Source organism: Anastrepha obliqua, chromosome 4 (genome assembly GCF_027943255.1).
Source record: "Anastrepha obliqua isolate idAnaObli1 chromosome 4, idAnaObli1_1.0, whole genome shotgun sequence".
Lineage (NCBI taxonomy): Eukaryota > Metazoa > Arthropoda > Insecta > Diptera > Tephritidae > Anastrepha > Anastrepha obliqua.
In genome coordinates, this window is record NC_072895.1 from 99,402,458 (window position 1) to 99,423,622 (window position 21,165).

General features: G+C 33.7%; 1 protein-coding gene across 4 annotated transcripts in view; it reads left to right on the forward strand.

Annotated features, from left to right (window-relative positions):
* LOC129243880 (E3 ubiquitin-protein ligase goliath) overlaps positions 1 to 21,165 on the forward strand; it is a 236,105-nt gene that overhangs the window by 92,188 nt on the left and 122,752 nt on the right. For 3 of the 4 annotated variants that reach the window (XM_054881287.1, XM_054881288.1, XM_054881289.1), the window contains exon 3: positions 649 to 696. The gene's annotated coding sequence lies outside the window, so the exon portion shown is untranslated. Of the gene's footprint in view, positions 1 to 648; positions 697 to 3,972; positions 3,995 to 21,165 lie in introns of those variants that run through there. The other variant, XM_054881290.1, reaches the window with a different exon arrangement.

A 21,165-nucleotide genomic window follows, 5' to 3' on the forward strand; every position in this document is an offset into this window, starting at 1 on the left:
TACACAAGCAGACAAACAATGGTAAAAATAAAGATTTCCATGGTTCAAAATAATGTTTCTATTTAGCAAAAAAGCTAATCAAAAACAAGATTGGATGATTAATTTTGCGCTGCCCGTATATGTGTACCTTTTTTTTTAATTGTATCATATTTTTAATTAAATTATGATTGACGTACGACGCCATTTGAGAAAAATATATATATACGTCTTCCAGTGGGGTGATTAATTTTGCGCCACCTTGTAGGACCAATGACAATCGTTCCCTTGACAGTCGGTTCTACGTTACCGGAACGACCCGGATGTATATTATATCCGGCCAAGGATTGTCGCTCCAGCAGCATTGCCTGTGCATGTATGGGGAATGTGCTGCTACAACAACAACAACAGCAACCAGTAATATTTAAATAGAATTTGCAATCAATTCTTGAAGCGTGATTATTCATTTAAAGCATAATTGGTTCGTTGTGAGTTTATGTAAACTAATTTATTACTGGAGACAGTATTTACGTTTATTAATTATGGGCCCCATAAAAGTAAAATTAATATCTTTGCAGTTTGAAACCACATTTTTTGATTCCAGTCCCACTTTTTATAGCGCACAAATTGATTCTGCATAGCTTTAATTTGTTTTTATTTTTGTGTTTTCAGGTGCCAATTTTTCGCTTCGTTATTTAACTATCGCAGACTCAGCTCGAGGTAAGTTTTTTTAAACATTTGTAATAAGCCTTTATTTTGAGTTGTATACAAGTTTGCGAGGCCCTATGCTTCCACAGGAAGTGAAGCAAGGGAGGAAAAAATGCGCGTAAAATGTATCACTAATGGACAGATTTTCTATATAGAATTTCAAAATTATAATTTGCGTCAGCGTGAAATCAGCCTTTCTTGGAAATATTGCCAAAACTAATAAATTATTTTTCACGTGCTTGAAAAGTTGAGTTCTTTCTTTTTAATCAAATGCAAAGTATTTCGTATTTCTTTACGGCTTTCTAGTTTTAAATGATATCGTTCAGCTTTAGCAATTTTTTATATATTTCTGGACTTCATTAAGGGATTAGGTACGGTATGAAATTCAAAAAATATTTTTTTTATTAAGGAGTTAGGGGTAGTCAGAGGCCCGAAAATATTATGATTTTCAAACATTTTTATTTCCTAGTGAATTGCTTTATTTTACAAAAATAAAAACATGGCATTAATACATCATGTTCCGACTTGACTTTAGCAAAATTTCAAATACAAACATGAATAATTGTAAAAGTTATCGCTGTTTGTGTGGAGCCCGTTTTTCCAGAAGTCCCTTGCGGTGATCATCTCAAGCCCTTGGAGGTCCATCTAAAATCAATCGGACAAGAGAAATTAGTTTTACTAATAAATAATCTTGTGCCTGATCGAAGCGTTGTTTTTTTTTTCAAAATTAACAATAGGGCGGCCTTAGGAAATATTTTTCAGATTTTCGAGAAAGAAAAAACCGAGAACTAATTGTTAAAAAAAATCTAAATTTTGAAAAAAAAATCCCTCGATCAGGCACGAGTTTTATATATATATCAAAAGCAGTATACATTTATTGAAATTCACCAAGCTGTTTTTAAGTTACAATGATCCCCAGTTCAAAAAACATAGTTTTCACTTCAAATTTTCACACAATATTTTTAAGATATTATGCTTTAAGAAAACCCAAAAAATTCTATTTTTTGAAGATTCTGACTACGCCTATCCCCTTAAGTATTTCAATATATTACATAGTTTGCTTTTTATAAAGACTTTAAGTAAAGTTAAGTTAGACGGACTGCTTTCAAGAGTTCACACATTTCACTAATTTTAATGTTGAGAGCATTGAAATTTCCCTAAAGTTACTTACAATTTTCCCTACAGTTTTCTAATATTATGCTTCAACCTTTCCCACGAAAGGGTATACTCGCACTCGTTTAGAATGTCCAGCTCCTCGGAGAAAACCGAAGCTCTTTTTTCGATGTGCCAGAAATTTATTCGACAGAGGTTGTCTTTTTCTCATGTAAAACCCCCTACAAAAATCGATTTGCACTGGTCTGCTCAATTAATAATTACCAAATTACTTATACTCGTACTTAGCTTCGTTAGTATTTCGGAAGGCAGTCGCCTGCTCATTTCTAGTCCAGCTCTTCCGTATTAAGAAAGAGTTGAATGAATTGGAGTGAATTTCAGCGAGGTTGTGGGAGATCAGTGAACAGAGGGGAATTAAACGTTTCAAATGATTGACAACAAGTACATTACAAGAAATTTTTATTAAATTAAAATTGTTGTGGCATACAGAATTGCATTAAGAATGAGAATACTACCACTACAACAATTTGGTTGTTAGCTAAAGACAATGGGAGTGATTTGTTCAGAAAAAAATTTCTAAGAGAATATCAGATACAATTTTTTTCTTAATTTAAGCATTTCGTCTTATTTTTTAAGGGCAACTGTTTATTACTTATAAACTAGCATAGTTCAAAACATGAAAAAAACCTTTAACAGGGTTGCCAAAGATAAAATAAAAATAAAAATGAGAACACTTAAAAACAATGTCTACGTTATGAATATCAAAGTGGAAGTATTTAGCGCGCTATCATTCAACAAATATTTCGAATAGGGTTACCATGGCTTTTTTATGATTTAGTTTTTGTTTTATTGCTTTGTCGTTTCTCAAAATGCAGTTTGTGATATTTATACAATAAATTAATTTAAAACTTGAAATAAATTTGCCAAAGCGCAAAAATATGTAAAATAAAAAAAAAACACTTAAAAATAAACACTGCATTGTGGACATGAAACTGGCAGCATTTGGAATGTTATAATTTAAAAATTATTTCATATAGGGTTACCGCGTTGTTTTTTTCATATTTATTCACTAGAGGAATGTAAATATTTTAACACAGTTCCACAAGATGTAAGTTTGTAATACTTATAAATTAATTTAAAACTGGGACAGGGTTGGCTTAATGCAAAACTGACTTTTCAGAAGGTTACGACATAATTTTTTCTACAGAAATACAAATACTAGGTGGCGCAAAATCAAACACCCTATCAAAAGATTTATAATTTTTGCAAATCGTGTCTTACCTCACTCATATTTGACGCTTGTGAACTAAACGGCTGCAATGGAGAGTTTAAAGGGCAGACAAAATAAAGATCTCCGTCCCGCAAAATCATTGCTTTCATTTGGCAAAAAAGTTATTGAAAATTTTGCGCCAGCTTTTATGTGAACTTTTAGCGCCTTTGCATGAGTTGGCAACAGATTTTAAATGTAAAGGGCGGTTAAGTTTCAAGGGCCGGTGTTGATTTTGAATAAAATACAACTTTTTTATTACAATTAAGCAAAAAAGATACTCAAATACGGGTGGCGCAAAATTAATCACCCTATACGCAGATTCATAATCATATTTGACACTTGTGAACTAGACAGCTGCAACAGCTTCAGTACACAAGCAGACAAACAATGGTAAAAATAAAGATTTCCATGGTTCAAAATAATGTTTCTATTTAGCAAAAAAGCTAATCAAAAACAAGATTGGACTTGCGCCACCTTGTAGGACCAATGACAATCGTTCCCTTGACAGTCGGTTCTACGCTACCGGAACGACCCGGATGTATATCCGGCCAAGGACTGTCGCTCCAGCAGCATTGCCTGTGCATGTATGGGGAATGTGCTGCTACAACAACAACAACAGCAACCAGCAATATTTAAATAGAATTTTCAATCAATTCTTAAAGCGTGATTATTCATTTAAAGCATAATTGGTTCGTTGTGAGTTTATGTAAACTAATTTATTATGTCTCCAGTATTTAAGTTTATTAATTGTGGGCCCCATAAAAGTAAAATTAATATCTTTGCAGTTTGAAACCACATTTTTTGATTCTAGTCCCACTTTTTATAGCGCACAAATTGATTCTGCATAGCTTTAATTTGTTTTTATTTTTGTGTTTTCAGGTGCCAATTTTTCGCTTCGTTATTTAACTATCGCAAACTCAGCTCGAGGTAAATTTTTTTAAACATTTGTAATAAGCCTTTATTTTGAGTTGTATACAAGTTTGCGAGGCCCTATGCTTCCACAGGAAGTGAAGCAAGGGAGGAAAAAATGCGCGTAAAATGTATCACTAATGGGTGTTACAGATTTTCTATATAGAATTTCAAAATTATAATTTGCGTCAGCGTGAAATCAGCCTTTCTTGGAAATATTGCCAAAACTAATAAATTATTTTTCACGTGCTTGAAAAGTTGAGTTCTTTCTTTTTAATCAAATGCAAAGTATTTCGTATTTCTTTACGGCTTTCTAGTTTTAAATGATATCGTTCAGCTTTAGCAATTTTTTATATATTTCTGGACTTCATTAAGGGATTAGGTACGGTATGAAATTCAAAAAATATTTTTTTTATTAAGGAGTTAGGGGTAGTCAGAGGCCCGAAAATATTATGATTTTCAAACATTTTTATTTCCTAGTGAATTGCTTTATTTTACAAAAATAAAAACATGGCATTAATACATCATGTTCCGGCTTGACTTTAGCAAAATTTCAAAAACAAACATTAATAATTCTAAAAGTTATCGCTGTTTGTGTGGAGCCCGTTTTTCCAGAAGTCCCTTGCGGTGATCATCACAAATCCTTAAAGGGAAAAAAAAAATCAGTCGGACAAGAGAAATTAGTTTTATTAATAGATAATCTTGTGATGCCTGATCGAAGCTTTGTTTTTTTTTTCAAAATTAACAATGTGGCGGCCTTAGGAAATATTTTTCAGATTTTCGAGAAAGAAAAAACCGAGAATTAATTCTTTAAAAAAAATCGAAGTTTTTGAAAAAAAATTCTTCGATCAAGCACGAGTTTTTTATGTTTTCCAAAAGCAGTATACATTTTATTGAAATCCATCAAGTGGTTTTAAGTTACAATGATCACCAGTTCAAAAAACATGGTTTTGTGAAAAACGCATTTAAAGTTTTTGTTTTTGTTTGTTTCTGCCCGAGCTGCCTTTGTTAATTGTTGAAAATAACTCGAAAGTTATTTGTCGGATTTACTTCAAATTTTCACACAATATTTTTAAGATATTATGCTTTAAGAAAATGCAAAAGAATCCACTTTTTGAAGATTCTGACTACGCCTATTTCAATATATTACATAGTTTGCTTTTTATAAAGACTTTAAGTGAAGTTAAGTTAGACGGACTGCTTTGAAGAGTTCACTCGTTTCACTAATTTTAATGGTCAGAGCATAGAAATTTCCCTAAAGTTGCTTATAATTTTTCTTACAGTTTTCTAATATTTTGCTTCAACCTTTCCCACGAAAGGGTATACTCGCACTCGTTTAGAATGTCCAGCTCCTCGGAGAAAACTGAAGCTCTTTTTTCGATGTGCCAGAAATTTATTCGACAGAGGTTGTCTTTTTCTCATGTCTTTTCCCCCTACAAAAATCGATTTGCACTGGTCTGCTCAATTAATTACTTATACTCGTACTTAGCTTCGTTAGTATTTCGGAAGGCAGTCGGCTGCTCATTTCTAGTCCAGCTCTTCCGTATTAAGAAAGAGTTGAATGAATTGGAGTGAATTTCAGCGAGGTTGTGGGAGATCAGTGAACAGAGGGGAATTAAACGCTTCAAATGATTGACAACAAGCAGGCAAGCACACACAAGTTCATTACAATAAATTTTTATTAAATTAAAATTGTTGTGGCATACAGAATTGCATTAAGAATGAGAATACTACCACTACAACAATTTGGTTGTTAGCTAAAGACAATTGGAGTGATTTGTTCAGAAAAAAATTTCTAAGAGAATATCAGATACAATTTTTTTCTTAATTTAAGCATTTCCTCTTATTTTTTAAGGGCAACTGTTTATTACTTATAAACTAGCATAGTTCAAAACATGAAAAAAACCTTTAACAGGGTTGCCAAAGATAAAATAAAAATAAAAATGAGAACACTTAAAAACAATGTCTACGTTATGAATATCAAAGTGGAAGTATTTAGCGCGCTATCATTCAACAAATATTTCGAATAGGGTTACCATGGCTTTTTTATGATTTAGTTTTTGTTTTATTGCTTTGTTGTTTCTCAAAATGCAGTTTGTGATATTTATACAATAAATTAATTTAAAACTTGAAATAAATTTGCCAAAGCGCAAAAATATGTAAAATAAAAAAAAAAACACTTAAAAATAAACACTGCATTGTGGACATGAAACTGGCAGCATTTGGAATGTTATAATTTAAAAATTATTTCATATAGGGTTACCGCGTTGTTTTTTTCATATTTATTCACTAGAGGAATGTAAATATTTTAACACAGTTCCACAAGATGTAAGTTTGTAATACTTATAAATTAATTTAAAACTGGAACAGGGTTGGCTTAATGCAAAACTGACTTTTCAGAAGGTTACGACATAATTTTTTCTACAGAAATACAAATACTAGGTGGCGCAAAATCAAACACCCTATCAAAAGATTTATAATTTTTGCAAATCGTGTCTTACCTCACTCATATTTGACGCTTGTGAACTAAACGGCTGCAATGGAGAGTTTAAAGGGCAGACAAAATAAAGATATCCGTTCCGCAAAATCATTGCTTTCATTTGGCAAAAAAGTTATTGAAAATTTTGCGCCAGCTTTTATGTGAACTTTTAGCGCCTTTGCATGAGTTGGCAAGAGATTTTAAATGTAAAGGGTGGTTAAGTTTCAAGGGCCTTTGTTGATTTTGAATAAAATACAACTTTTTTATTTACTATTGTCATTTCTCTTTATTATGATAATATTGGTATGGCTCAATTACGTATGGAACAAACTACCGCGGCCTCGGCGGCACACCTCCATCCGATGGTCCAAATTTTGATGACGCTGAGGCATAATTGAGGTTCTATGCCGTTAATGTGTCGAATTATCTCATCCTTTAGCTCTTGAATTGTTGCTGGCTTATCGACGTAAACCTTTTCTTTCAAATAACCGCAAAGAAAGAAGTCCAACGGTGTCGTTAACGTTTAGGTGTGGTTCACACTCAACATCGTCATCATATTAGTTTTGAACAGATAAAGATAATAAAGGGTTTTACAATAACAGGTGTTATTTAAATATATAAAAGGCTATCAAGAGAGGATTAACCACTTTTTATGGCCGGAGTTGGATGGTATTGATCTGGACAACGTTTATTTTCAACAAGACGGCGCTACATGCCACACAAGCAACGAAACTATTGATATTTTACGGGAAAAGTTTCCGGACCGAGTTATCTCTCGAAGAGGTGATCACAATTGGCCACAGAGATCTTTTGATTTAACACCTTTTGACTTTTTTCTTTGAGGCCAAGGGAAAGAGAAGCTCTATGCCAATAACCCAGGGTCGATTCAAGACCTGAAAGATGGAATTCGTGAGGCTATCGAGGACATAGGGCAGCCACTTTGCAATTCGGTTATGCAAAATGTCATGACAAGGATATTGCCCTGTAAGCGTAGCCGTGGTGGTCATTTGCCTGATGTTATTTTCCAGTATTAACGGCATAACTTCCTCTTTATAATGAATTAAACATCCGATCATTTATATTAAGAAATAGCATTTTGAATACCAAAATAACACCTCTGATTGGAAAACCCTATATAATTCTAAATAAATGAAACCAACATGAAACCAGGCACGAAAATTTTTGCGGCAAATTTAGAATATCAAATTTGAAAAATATGACGGTAAAATTTTTCCAACATAAATTCTTTAATGCCTCCCTGTAAGCAAAAAGCTGTCTGTACCAGAGTGCATACTTGTACGCGTGCACTGGTATAAAAATTTCAGCTAAAAAACAAAAACACTCACAAACTATTGTAATAAGAAATAATTGAAATCGATCCGTAAAAATTATAGCTGCGGCACCTACGTCAATAAGTAGGAAACATGCGATAAATAAAATACACTACCTTTAAGTATTTCTTTATTTACCTATGCTATTGCACGTATATGTGTATTTTGTCACGGGAGCTGATGGCAAACGAAACGATTGTGGAAATTCTAAGTGTTCTACTATTTTTAGTCGATAGTAAATAAGAACACAGTTTTTCTTCACCCGAACTATGAAAAGAAACAACCTGACGACGCAAAACAGTCAAAACTGCCAACAAAAAAAAAAACCAACTAAGAAAACGTAAAGGAAATTCTACAAAAATGTAGGCGCTGGGAAATGTGTGCACTATTTATTCTAGAATTGTGTTTAAAAATAGAAGCAAAACACCATTGGGGTATTTACATGCTTGCATTCATGTTGGCACATAAAGAGTACGGAAAAACCAACCCATTTCCTTGCATTCATCATTATCGCTCATTTTCTTTTGCTTCCTTACCTGCCCCACAAAAAAAAACAAAAACAAAAAAAACAACAAACAGTCGCAGTTGTATTACCCACAAATGCTTTCATACTAAATGGCTTGAAATGCGCTTATTTTTAGTTACTCATACGACATGTGCGCCCACAGGTACTTATAAGCACACACACACATACATACATGCATTAAAAGAAAAACACACCTCTTGGCTTGCTGTCACCGCAAGTTGACACTAAACTCAACTTGACAACTAACTCAACTGATCAAATATTAGCAGCATTGAAATGGAGTGTTTTTGTTTTCTTAGCGTATCGCACTCAAAACGGCCATTCATTGAACGCTGATAAATGGCGCGAATGGCTGAAACACGTGCCAATCGCACGTTGGTTTAGTGAAATTTTAGATTTTGCGCGCAACGACTAATGATTTGTTTTTGTTTTTTTTTTTTGTTTTTATTATATGATAAATAATAGTTGTGTGGTTTTCTTAAATTTTGCACACTTGGCATGTTAGACACCCAGTAAATAGTAAATAATCATATTCTCAAAAGAGTCAATTTCAATTAAAAATCTGACACATTTTGCTGGCAGCCGCTGTCATATAAAGTAATTACCGATAGCTTTCTGTACATGCACTGATGCATGCTCACATACTTGCATGGGTATTTACATACAAAATTTCCTATTATTTTCTCAATTTTGTAGCAAATACACACATCGGGCCTTTTGGTGATGCACTACAATATTTAATATTCAACAACTTTCTGGTGCGTTTGCTTTAATAAAACCCCGCAAACCAAAATACTCGATATGTTCTTTCACTTCGTGATTGGCAGTGAATGAAGAGAGTTAACTCAGCTGACATTTCTAACTTGTGTTAGCTGTTCTAAAGAAAGTCTTGACGTGAACTCACTTTGTGCTCGAAAGATGCGCGGAATTGTAATCAAATCACTAACCAGACTAAATACCAGAAAATACAAATATTCTCCATGAAGATCTATACACTTTTGCATGCGTTTGAACCAATTGTCGAAGCACTTTTGCCACTCTGAATGAGGTACCTCCAAAACATGCATTCTGAATGCCGCAACCGCTTCTTCAGGTGTCGAAAAACGTTGACCTCTCAGTTTGCTTTTTTACGTACGGGAATAAAAAGAAGTCATTCGGTGCCAAGTCAGGACTGTACGGCGGATGACCCATTAATTCGATGTTTTGGGTGCTCAAAAATGCAGTTGTTTGAGCCGATGTGTGAGAGCTCGCATTGTCCTGGTGAAGAGTGATCCGTCTTTAGCGATTGGTTTTCCTAATTTCTTGGAAGACAACTGGCAAACAAATGGTTGAGTACCACTCAGATTTTACTGTTCTGCGTTGTTCTAGTGGTACGGTTGCGACATGTCCAGTTTTTCCGAAAAAACAGGCGACCATTTGCTTAGAAGTGCTTCGTGCACGAACAACTTTTGTTGGATTTGGCTCATCGTGAAACACCCATAGAGTCGACTGCTGTTTACTTTCGGGCTCATACGCGTAAATCCATGATTCATCACCTGTCACGATGTCATAGACGTGTTTCGAAGCCCCGCGATCGTATTTTTTGAGCATTTCCTTCGACAAATCGACACGAGCCTTTTTTTGAGCGATTGACAAATTGTGTGGGATCCAACGCGAACAAATTTTTTTGACAGTCAAATGTTTATGCAATATTGAATGTATGCTGGTCCCACTAATGCCTAAGATTGTCTCAATCTCACGATAGGTCACATGATGATCTTGCAATATCAGTTCGCGCACAGCATCAATGGTTTTCGGAACAACAACTGATTTTGGACGACCTTCACGAAATTCGTCTTGGAGTGAACTACGACCACGATTGAATTCACCATACCATCGATAAAAACTGGTCCTTGATGGAGCTTCATCGCCAAAAAATCAATTAAGTTCATCCATGCGATGTTGCTGAGTTAATCCACGTCGAAAGTTGTAAAAAATAATCGCACGAAAATGTTCACGATTTAATTCCATTTTTGGACCGAGATGAATCTTTTAAGTTACTGTAAACAATACAAATAGCGCTGGTATTTCAAAACGTTCTGAGTACGTAAAAGCCAAAAAATGTCAAACTTTGCGATACATCTGCCAGTTGCCAGAATGCAACACCAGGGTGGCACTTACTTTTCGAATGCCTCGAATATTGTAGGTCCACACAACACAGGTTGAAAAATACTTTGGTACGTCAGAAAAAGTTCTACTGTTTGATTTAATGAGCAAGCAAAGTTCACATTAGGTTAATACAGGTTAAATGAACTTCACTTACATAAAAACACACCGAAAGATTTCTCCAATCCCATTGCCACATGCCCTCAAACCAAGGCTATGATCTCGTGAATCCAATCAGGTCTTCCAGCTGGACTCTCAACGATTGAAACAAAGAGCAGCCTTTGCAGTTTACTTAGCTTGACTACCTGTAATTATTAGAGGAAATGAAATATGATGAGCCTTTCCCCCGCTTTCTCGAAATGGCTTTAGTCAGCCATATCACACAATTTAAAGCACTGTTTTAGGGCGGGTTGGTAAACAATGTTTCCTTTGTTTTGGTCGAGATTATTTATCTATTTACTTATTTAATTTACTTGTACATCCTCCCTGGGTCCGAGAGATACTTTTTCCATTTATAATTCCTCAACGGAGAAGCGAGCGGTGTGCAACATTTGGAGACAAGGCATGGCAAACATGTTTACGTGTGGCTCGAAGTTGGACGGAAGTGTTGGTGGAGGAGTATTCAGCGAAGAGCTTCCCATCAAGCTCAAATGTAGGCTTCCGGACCATTGTAGTGTTTTTCAAGCGGAGGTGGCCGAAATTAACCCCTTGCCGTGCTTTAACGAGTTTGACTTTTGATGGAAATTTTGGGCCAAACATGAATATGATGAGCCGGGCAAGTCGGGTCAAACGTAAATATCACGAGCCGAAGTCGTGCACATATGGTCGGGACAAACATAAACATCACGAGTCTGGGTTGTGATTGAATGTTCGTTTCTCTCTGTACGCCACCAGAGTTAGTCACCAGGCTCATAATTGCTGTTAAATCATCTTTAGATCTGTTTACCACGCCTTGAAGCGTAACACTTGGGCCCGAGTTTCGTCGAGCTAAATAGCAAGGCAGGGGGTTAAGGAAACATTGGAAACTGTAATTACTGTAAAGAATCTAAATACCTACTCCGACAGTCAAGCGGCAATTAGGGCCTCGGGATCGATGTTTGTGTGTTTCAAATTAGTCGGGGAATGACTCACTTCTCGCTCGATTACATGTAAATACTTCGATATTACGCTTATCTGGGTTCGCGGCCACAGCAGTATAGAGAAAAACTCCTGGCCTGATGAGCTGGCTAGACAGGAGATCTTGAAAACGGTTTCATTTCAAAACGAGTGGATTAGGATTCTCTTGAGAATTTGTGGGCTACTTCTGAAAAAATGGGCCTCGTGTCAACTCAGCGAGCATTGGGCTAGTGCGCAAGTGTGCAAATATGCAAAGTCTCGAGATTCTTTTGCCCACAGGTAGATCGGAAGCGCTCGAGTGAACTTCTAAGGCTAACAAAGCCGCAGCTCTCGAAATTTGTAGGTACCCTTACTGCACATTGTGCGTTAGGGGTCCATGCGGTGAGACTTATGATTGCTTTAAGTTCATTCTGCAGAAGCTGTCTCAAGGATGAGGTGGAATTATCTCGTTACCTTCTCTCCAGCTGCTCTGCTCTCGTCGGGCAAAGATTTAGACATTTGGGCTCTCGTTTTCTGGTTTTCTAGTACATCTGCGGATATTGCTGGTTTAAATATTTTACAACTGGTGAAATTCATCTGTAGCTTGAAGCTGTTAATACGAACGTTGTTGATCGGCATCCTTAAATCCAAAGCCGCTTCTTCAACTTCTTCAGGGAATACAGGATATGCCCTTGCCATGGTGTAATTTAAATGTCCATGAAAAGAGAATCTATCTAGAGTCAAATACCACACGAAGATCAATAATTTCACTTGGATTGGGCTTAGAACCGCCAACTTGGTATGAAGTAGGTGCAGGAAGAGAACAAGATTTAAAATGAGATACATAAAAACACTTCTTATGACCAAATATAGTATCGAATGCCAGCCACAGCAATGCGGTGATTTCTAACATTTCGATCTGGTAATACAGGAGTCGAAGGTGGGGCATGCTCTGGTAGACCAGTCATCGAAAATGTAGATTAAATCTCGGAAAGCATGGAGTTGGATTGGATTGTGAGCACTGTATTTAATGTAAAAGAGGATATTTATCAGAGGATGAGAGGATTTATCTGATTTATTCATCAGAGGATGCTGTGTATTTAACCCAAGTTATTATACGTTAGCTTCATCGTCGAAATAAGGCAAAAAATACTCAGCAAATTTTGTTTCACCCAAAAGTACAAACGCTCAGCGAACTTCTCAATGCGCCCTTTTAGTATTGATTTCATAGTGAGCCGTAGTTCCTTCTTGTTAAAAATCTCTAGTTATATGCCTGACTGGGTAGCAAAACCCCACCTGTGCTCCATAGAATCTGCAGTTCATGGGCGCCACTCTACGCGATTCATTTATTCACATGTGTGTGTGCACGTGCACTTGCGCATATGTAAGCCAGTGCGCTTATGGCTGATATCGCAATTTACGCTTGAATGATATTATAGTTGACATTAACGCGCTTTGTTCGAGGCTTGTTTGCTGTGTATGTATGTGTGTATGCATGTATGGAGTATATTGCCTTCACAAGTCTGCCCGCCCGCGTGTTTCCAAGAACCTGCAGTGGCTTTTACTATCACCGGCACTGTGGCAACGCAGCAGGTAACCACAATTTCCTGGCTCGCGCTTCGCTTGAGTAAACACCTACATGCATACATACCCTACACATCATTACGCAGAGTCAAATGAGTTGGTAAAAGAATTGCAATGAAGCCATTGTTTGTAGCAGCTCAAAAACAAAAAAAAAAAACAAAAAAAACGAAAAAAAGAGGAGAAAAAAGAAAAATTGAGATTGTCGAACGCAATTATCGCTAGCGGATATGCGTTATTTTACTCAGTGGCTGTGCTATGAACTTTTTCTGACTCACACACATACATACACATTGATGGCTGTTTGGCGTAACAGCATAACTGACTTTAAAACTTTTTCGCTCATAGTTCAATAGAGCCATGCTTTCACAGTAAAGTTTAATATTTGCATTCAATTTTATCGAGACTTCTGCTCAATATACAGATTTTAATGAGTATTGCTTTGAATATTGCATTAAAACTCAGCATTTTCGCGCACGGCAGGTAGAAAGTGCTAACTCAACATATGCGGTTTTATCGAAAATTACCACTATGTGAGTTTTACTATATTTATTTTTGCTAGAGCACAAGCTTGCAATTCAGAGCGTGCCAATATAATTCAATTTTAATAGTTGCATTATCAGTTTTTAAATAGTTGGACTTCAGTCCAATGAGCCAATGCACAATCATTCGAGCCAACTTTTTGTGTATTTGTATAGGAAACTACGATTAATTGAAAGAGGAAAGTTTCACATTTTGCGATTTCATTACAGAAGTCTTGCTTAATTAGACCCTGAAGAGAATGCACATTTATGAGGGTATGCACGTAGGTATGTATACTCGTATGCCGTCCTCCAGATTCTCGCCACCTTCTGGTTTTTGTCTGCTTTTTATTGATTAATCGGGGAAATTCGAAGACATATTTCTTTTCGAAAACAATCGCTTATTAACATTTGTAAGGTAAACTATTTTGTCGATTGATTGAGGAAATTTGAAAATATGTTTCTTTTCGCTAACATTGGAATTTATTTCTATTAGTCAGTGAAATTTGTGGAAACTTTTCTCCTATGTTTTTGCGATTAACACAAATGGTGGTTAAGTTTTAAGGGCCGGGGTTGATTTTGAATAAAATACAATTATTTTAGAAAATTATTGTCATTTCTCTTTATTATGATAATATTTGTATGGCTCAATTACGCATGAAACAAAATATCGGCCAAACAGCCGCCACGGCCTCGGCGGCACAACTATAAATTGAGATATTTTTCCCCGATTTTTTTTCGGCGCACGGCTTTTCAATAACACAAGATTTTTTTGTCGATTATTTGTGGAAAATAGAAAATATGTTTCTTTGCAAGAACATTTTCTTCTCTAATTTTTTTATCCATTAATGGGTGAAATTTGAGAAAATTTGTTTACCGATTTTTTTACGATATTTTTCCGATTAATATATTTTTGGATCGATTTATTGGAGCAATCCCAAAGCATTCGCCTTTTCGATAACACGTGATTTTTTTGTCGATTATATGTGGAAAATTGAGAATATGTTTCTTTGCAAGAACATTTTCTTCTTTAATTTTTTTATCCATTAATGGGTGAAATTTGAGAAAATTTGTTTACCGATTTTTTTACGATATTTCTCCGATTAATAAATTTTTGAATCGATTTATGGGAGCAATCCCAAAGCATTCACCTCTTCGATAACACAAGATTTTTTTGTCGATTATTTGTGGGCAATTGAAAATATGGTTCTTTGCAAAAACATTTGTTTCTTTAATTTTTTTCATCCATTATTGGGTGAAATTTGAGAAAATTTTGTCACCGATTTTTTTACGATATTTTTCCGATTAATAAATTTTTGAATCGATTTATGGGAGCAATCCCAAAGCATTCATGCCAAGCAAATATGTTTCTTTGCAAAAACATTTGTTTCTTTAATTTTTTTCATCCATTAATGGGTGCAATTTGAGACAATTTTGTAACCGATTTTTTTACGATATTTTTCCGATTAATAAATTTTTGAATCGATTTATCGGAGCAATCCCAAAGTATTCGCCTTTTCGATAACACATGATTTTTTTTTCTTTGATCTATTAATTTGGGAAATTTTTTCATCGATTATTTTCGATATTTTTCCGATTAATACAATGTGTTTTTGTATCGATTTATCGGTGGAACTCCCAGCCGCTCGTCTTTTCGATAACATGTGGTTTTGCAAAGTATTTAATCGATTAGTTGGGGAGGTTTAAAATGTGTTTCTTTTCGATAACATACGTTTTTTAATTTTTTGATCTATTAATCAAGAGAATTCGAAGAAATTTTTTTCGATAACTACCGCTCATCAAAATAGTTTTTGAACGATTTATCGTGGAAATTCGAGGATGTTTGTCTTCTCGATAACATGTGATTTTATCAATTAATTAAGGAAATTTGAAAAAATTTCGTTCTTCAATAACACATATTTTAAAATTTTTGTTTGATGGAATTGGTGGAATTTAGATGCACGTTCGTTTTGATGACACTATTTTTATTGTACTTTTGTTATCGATTAAATTAGTACATGTTTATCGAATAACTAAGGAAACCCGAGAGCATGCTGCCATTCGCGAAAATCGATTGATTTTGGAAACTATTTTGCGCTTATCTTGCGGAATTAAATAAGCGCAAAATAGTAACTTTTGTTCTTCGCCCATTTTTCAATCGATTAATTGGTGAAGATTAAAGCATGCTATATTCGATTGCACTTATGTTGTCACAGACTGTTTACTAGAATAATCGCGAAAATTTAAGTGAATTTGTTTTTTTCGATTGCAAACGTTTTTTCCAACTATTAATCGGTTAATCAGGAAATTTGAAGAAGTCCCATACTTATTTTCAAACAATTTTTTGATAAAATATTAAGGAGAATTCAAAGGCGTATTTATTTTCGATAACTCGCGTTTTTATAGATAAGTCGATACTTCTCTTTTATCGATTTTTTATCTCTTTATCGAGGAAAGTCCATACAGAAGCCGTTTTTTCGACGGAACTTGTTTTCCAATCAGTTATGCTTATGTGGAAGCCTCTCAGTTAGGCTAGAAAATTTACTAGTATATATTTTGCTTGCCCAATTTTTTTGGCCGATTCGCTGTCAGTATGCAGGCATTTGCGTGCGTGAAAATTGCCAGAAAATGCGCCAAATTTTAGCATTCCAGCATAATTATAATATTAATTTGTATTCAATGCAATTAAATTCAATGTAATTTCCATACAATTTTTTCAACTAAACTTTTGTTTTATTGCTTTTGTTGCACTACATAAACAATTCTCTATAATATTTATCACTTATTTTAATTTTGTTAAAAAGTCAACACGTTTTATCTCTGTAAAATGTAGCAAGGCAAGGGGAACGAACGCAAGTGCAGGCAGAAGCAGACGAGAAGGACTGCAGTGGAGTGCATGAAACGGAAACACTGTAACACTGATTACAAACTGCGCATAGCAACAACAATAAACGACAAGAATTATGTATGTAATATTTCTGCAAACAACATAACAGACACTGCTCTCGTTTGTCATGTGGCAAATAATAGTAATGCGTATTTGTTATAATAAAATTTCGCTTATTTGCCTTTGAACTCGCATTAGCTGTGCAGTAGATAAGATAAAACTGAAATTTATTTACACGTGTCTACTACTACTATTACTGCATTGAAGCCATGAATGGTAATGTAAGGAACGAAAAAATTGGATTCACAGCTAGCTTAATGATAACTCTGTGCGCAAAATACTTTTCTAGCGAAACGCCAGCAGACATACATACGTACTTGCATATTATGTCCGTTCGTAAATTGCGCGAGGCGCCAATTTTAAAAAAAAGTTTTTTGTTTTTATAAATAAATGGAATAATATAAAAAAAAATTGTTCCAAACAAGATTTTTTTTTAATTTATATGTAATAAAAGTATATCATCTATATAACATATTTGTAATGTTAATTTTTATTATTTTTCCATATTTTAGGTTGAAATATACTTAAAATACTATACAATTTTCGTTTTGGAAAACATTTTTATTTTGTAGGAAAATATTTTTTTGTGAAAAATTTTGGGAAACATATTTTTTTATAAATTTTGTTTATAAAATTTGTGTTTAATAAATTTTGATGCTTCATAAATTCTTTTATTTCACTATTTTATCCTGTTTTTTTAAGATTAAATAAATTTAAAAAAATTTACTATAAAAAAGTTATTTTGTTCGAAAAATGTTTACTAAAAAATTTTATAAAAAAAAAAATTTATAAAAGAAAATTAAAAACAAAATCTTTCCTAGAATCTTTTTTGGATAAAATATACTTAAAAATTTTCGGAATTAAATATATGGGCATTTCCACAGAAATGTCAACCGAAGCCAAAAAATTCAAAGTCTATAAAATTATGTTGTTTTAACATATTTTTATAGGGAATCTATTAAATGTAACTAATGTAAACAAATTTTACATTTGTACAAACCACATTTTGAAATATTCGAATGCAAAGTCGAACCAGTGCAAAATTTCCGTTTTAAGCATTTCTGTTGCATGTTTTGTTTTGATTAATGATCTTGATGAGATATATTATGCCGTGACATTTGCGTTTTTAAATCTCGGTTTATATGTAAAGAATGTAAGAAAAATGTAAAAGGAACGATGCGATTGCCAATTACGGTAAATTTCTTCTTTGATTTACCGTATAACTCGATGTCGCGTGCGACATTGAAAAAGAACATTTGTTATCAGTGATATATATATATTTAAAAAAAATTTATTTTATAAAAATTTATTTTGTTCCAAAAATGTTTACTAAAAAATTTATAAAATAAAATTTTATAAAAGAAAATTAAAAACAAAATCTTTCCTCGAAACTTTTTAGGATCAAATATACTTAAAAAAAAAAAATACTTGGAAAAAAATTTTATTTAAAAATTTTGGGGAAAAATATTTATTTATGAATTTCTTTATATAAAATTTTTGTTTTATAAATTTTGGTATTTTATAATTTTTTTTAATGTATACTTTTTTTAAGATTAAATATGTTTAAAAGTATTTAAAATTTATAAAAATTTATTTAGTTGTAAAAATCTATACTAAAAAAAATTATAAAACACAAATTTTAAAAAACAAAATCTTTCTCAAACAATTTTTAGGATAAAATATACTTAAAAAAATTCTTTTTTTTTAAATAAAAACAAAATCTGTTACAAACATGTTTTAGGATAAAATATGCTTCAAAAACATTCTTTTTTTGGAAAAAAGTTTAGTTTGTTGTAAACATTTTTTGGGAGAAATTTTGTGAACAGCTTTTTTTTATAAATATTATTTAATAAAATTTGGTTAATAATAATAATTTAATAATTTTTTTAGTATTAAATATGTTAAAAAAATGTAAAACTGAAAAAAAGAAATATTTTGTTGTAAAATGGTATCCTAAAAAAATTTATAAAAATTTGACCTTATTTGTATAATATTTGGCTTTATTTATATAATAATATTTGGCTTTTAAAACTCCATACCGAAATTTTCAACATTCAAGAAATCTCAAAACTATTGATAGTTTTAAAAATTTTTTCAGCTTACTCCTTCTTATGTAAGGCTTGTTTTTTTGGTAGAAAAACAAAAATTATCCGAAAATATTTATAAAATATTTGGCTTTAAAAACTCTATACCGATATTTTGAACATTAAAAAAATCTCAAAATTATTAATATTTTTCGGAATGTTACTTCTTATTACCCAAGGTGGCGCAAAATTAATCACTCAATAGCAAGATTTATTTCATAATGGCGTCGTACGTCGCACTTGTAAACTTGTATAATGTAACTGTATACAAACATACAAGAAATGGAGCTCGTAAAGGAAAAAATAGCGATTTTCGTCACTCAAAATCATTTTTTTACTTAAAAAAAGTTTTTATTAAAAAAAAAAAATAGTTAACATTTTTGGAGACTGAATTAAAACTAAACTATGCAGGGGAATAAAACTTGGAACTTTTTACATAAATTTATAAAGCCTACAAATAATTAAAAACTCTCAAGCCAACAACAGCAACAATCTAAAGTACTCGAAAATTAATTTGTAATTAAAATTAAATTGATCGCATGCAATGACTGCCACTTCCGCACTCTCTTGCTGAGTTAACGCCAAGCTGCAATTATCTACAAAAACCCAACAGCTAACAGTAGCACCAGCAGCAGCAGCAACGATCACTAGCGGCTGGTAAGAGCGGCAATTTGTTATTATAAACGAAACAAAAGCAAACTATCAACAACAATTTCTCCTTTGACACCCAGTCAACAGTAATCGAGTGAAAATATGATTAATCACAAATGCGGTGGCAATTGTTGCTACCACAAAGTGCCTATCGTTGCGGTTGCAAGTTGCCACAATAGCATCGATGTACCACACATCCATATGCATGATGAGAAGCATCTACGCCTGCTCCAGCAAACGACAGAAATGTGGCATACAATTCAATTAAACTTGCATTACAAGAGTTTTACTTCGAGTGGAAATTAACGCGGTTTCATTGTTGCAGTTGCAAACAGGCTGCTGCGCTAGGTTAGTAGCATCAGCAGTTGCAAAAACAACGCGCAATATAAACTGGGTGCAGAGTTTAAAAATTCACACCAAACGGTGGCAATTCTTCTGGCACCTCGCAAGCCAGTGAACGAATTCTGTGTATACAGCTGTATATGTACATAGTATGTAAGTAAGCACGTGTGTGTGTGTGTGCATGGGTGGCTGTATGTACGCCACAATTTAGTAGTCATTATCGCTTTGACTTAGTTGTTTATCCATTTGCTTGTTGTTGTTTTTATAGCAGCAATTGTGCTCATTGTGATATCGCTACTCCGCCGTGCATCTGCTGTGATCGTGGCACCCATCCCGTGAGTACCCAACCCATATACATACTTAAATATCTACAAACATATGCCATCAACAGCCGCCACTCATTTCATATGACATACTGCTGCATGTCTACCCATGTCTATCGAACTGGTTGACTGGCTGCCTGAGAAACGGATGTTGTTGCAACTTCATTATCACTGACAGAGCAACGCCCAGTGGACTACTGAAGCAGCCAACGGAGTAACATCAGCAGACATAATTAAAGTGTCATCAATTTGTAAGCGTCAATATGTAGTTGATTGCTATTGCCGCTAACCGTTTGTAAGTGAGTGTGTGTGCGTATGTGTGTTTTTGGATTTATGTGCGCATGTGTTGCCATATGTTTGCAGTGCTTCTAAAGTGGGTAGCAATGGCAATGCATACATTTCACAATCACCACACAGATCTTATCGATGTGTAAATTCGTCACATTTGCTGTAGACACAATATATTTACATATGTATGTGTGTGTGTGTATGTTAACAGGGTGACTTCATGAACGCATTAATGCAAAGTGGCAGCAGTCTCTTTGTTTATTTCCAAGCGTTACTAGATGAAAATTATCATTTTGCGCAACTATTTAGTTGGGAGTTTGTCTTCCACTTTCGTTGAGTCTATGGGGCTTTATTATTTCTCTAGAGACAGAAGATTGCTGCTTTGCAATAGAGCGTTTCCATGTTCAAGTAGTTGGACATTGTCGTCAATTCTTCCAAAATTAGTTTATTTTCATGCTAGGGTGTAAAAAAAGTGCACTGAGAAATTTACGAAAAAAAAAAATTTATTAATTCAATTTAGGCACGGCACATTGACCAGGTAGTATCAGTAGTGCTGTAATTTAGATTTATTCTATTTCATTTGGTTTTTAAATTATCAAATTTTAATTAGTTTAAACTGAATTGTCAATATTTCTTTATAGATTTTGGCCTTTTATAGACCTAAAACAAAAACAAAGAATACATTGTTATTCTTGTGTTTGCTCTACTGCTAGTAGCTGTTCAATGTGCCTTGAATATAGAAAATTTTGGTATATAGTTTTTTAACGTAAATAACTTCGGCTGTTTTTAATGTTTTTATAATCTTTTTTTTTAATTTTAGGATGAAATTTACTTTTTAGAAAAACTCTTTTGGAGCAAAAATATAGTGTTTTGTTG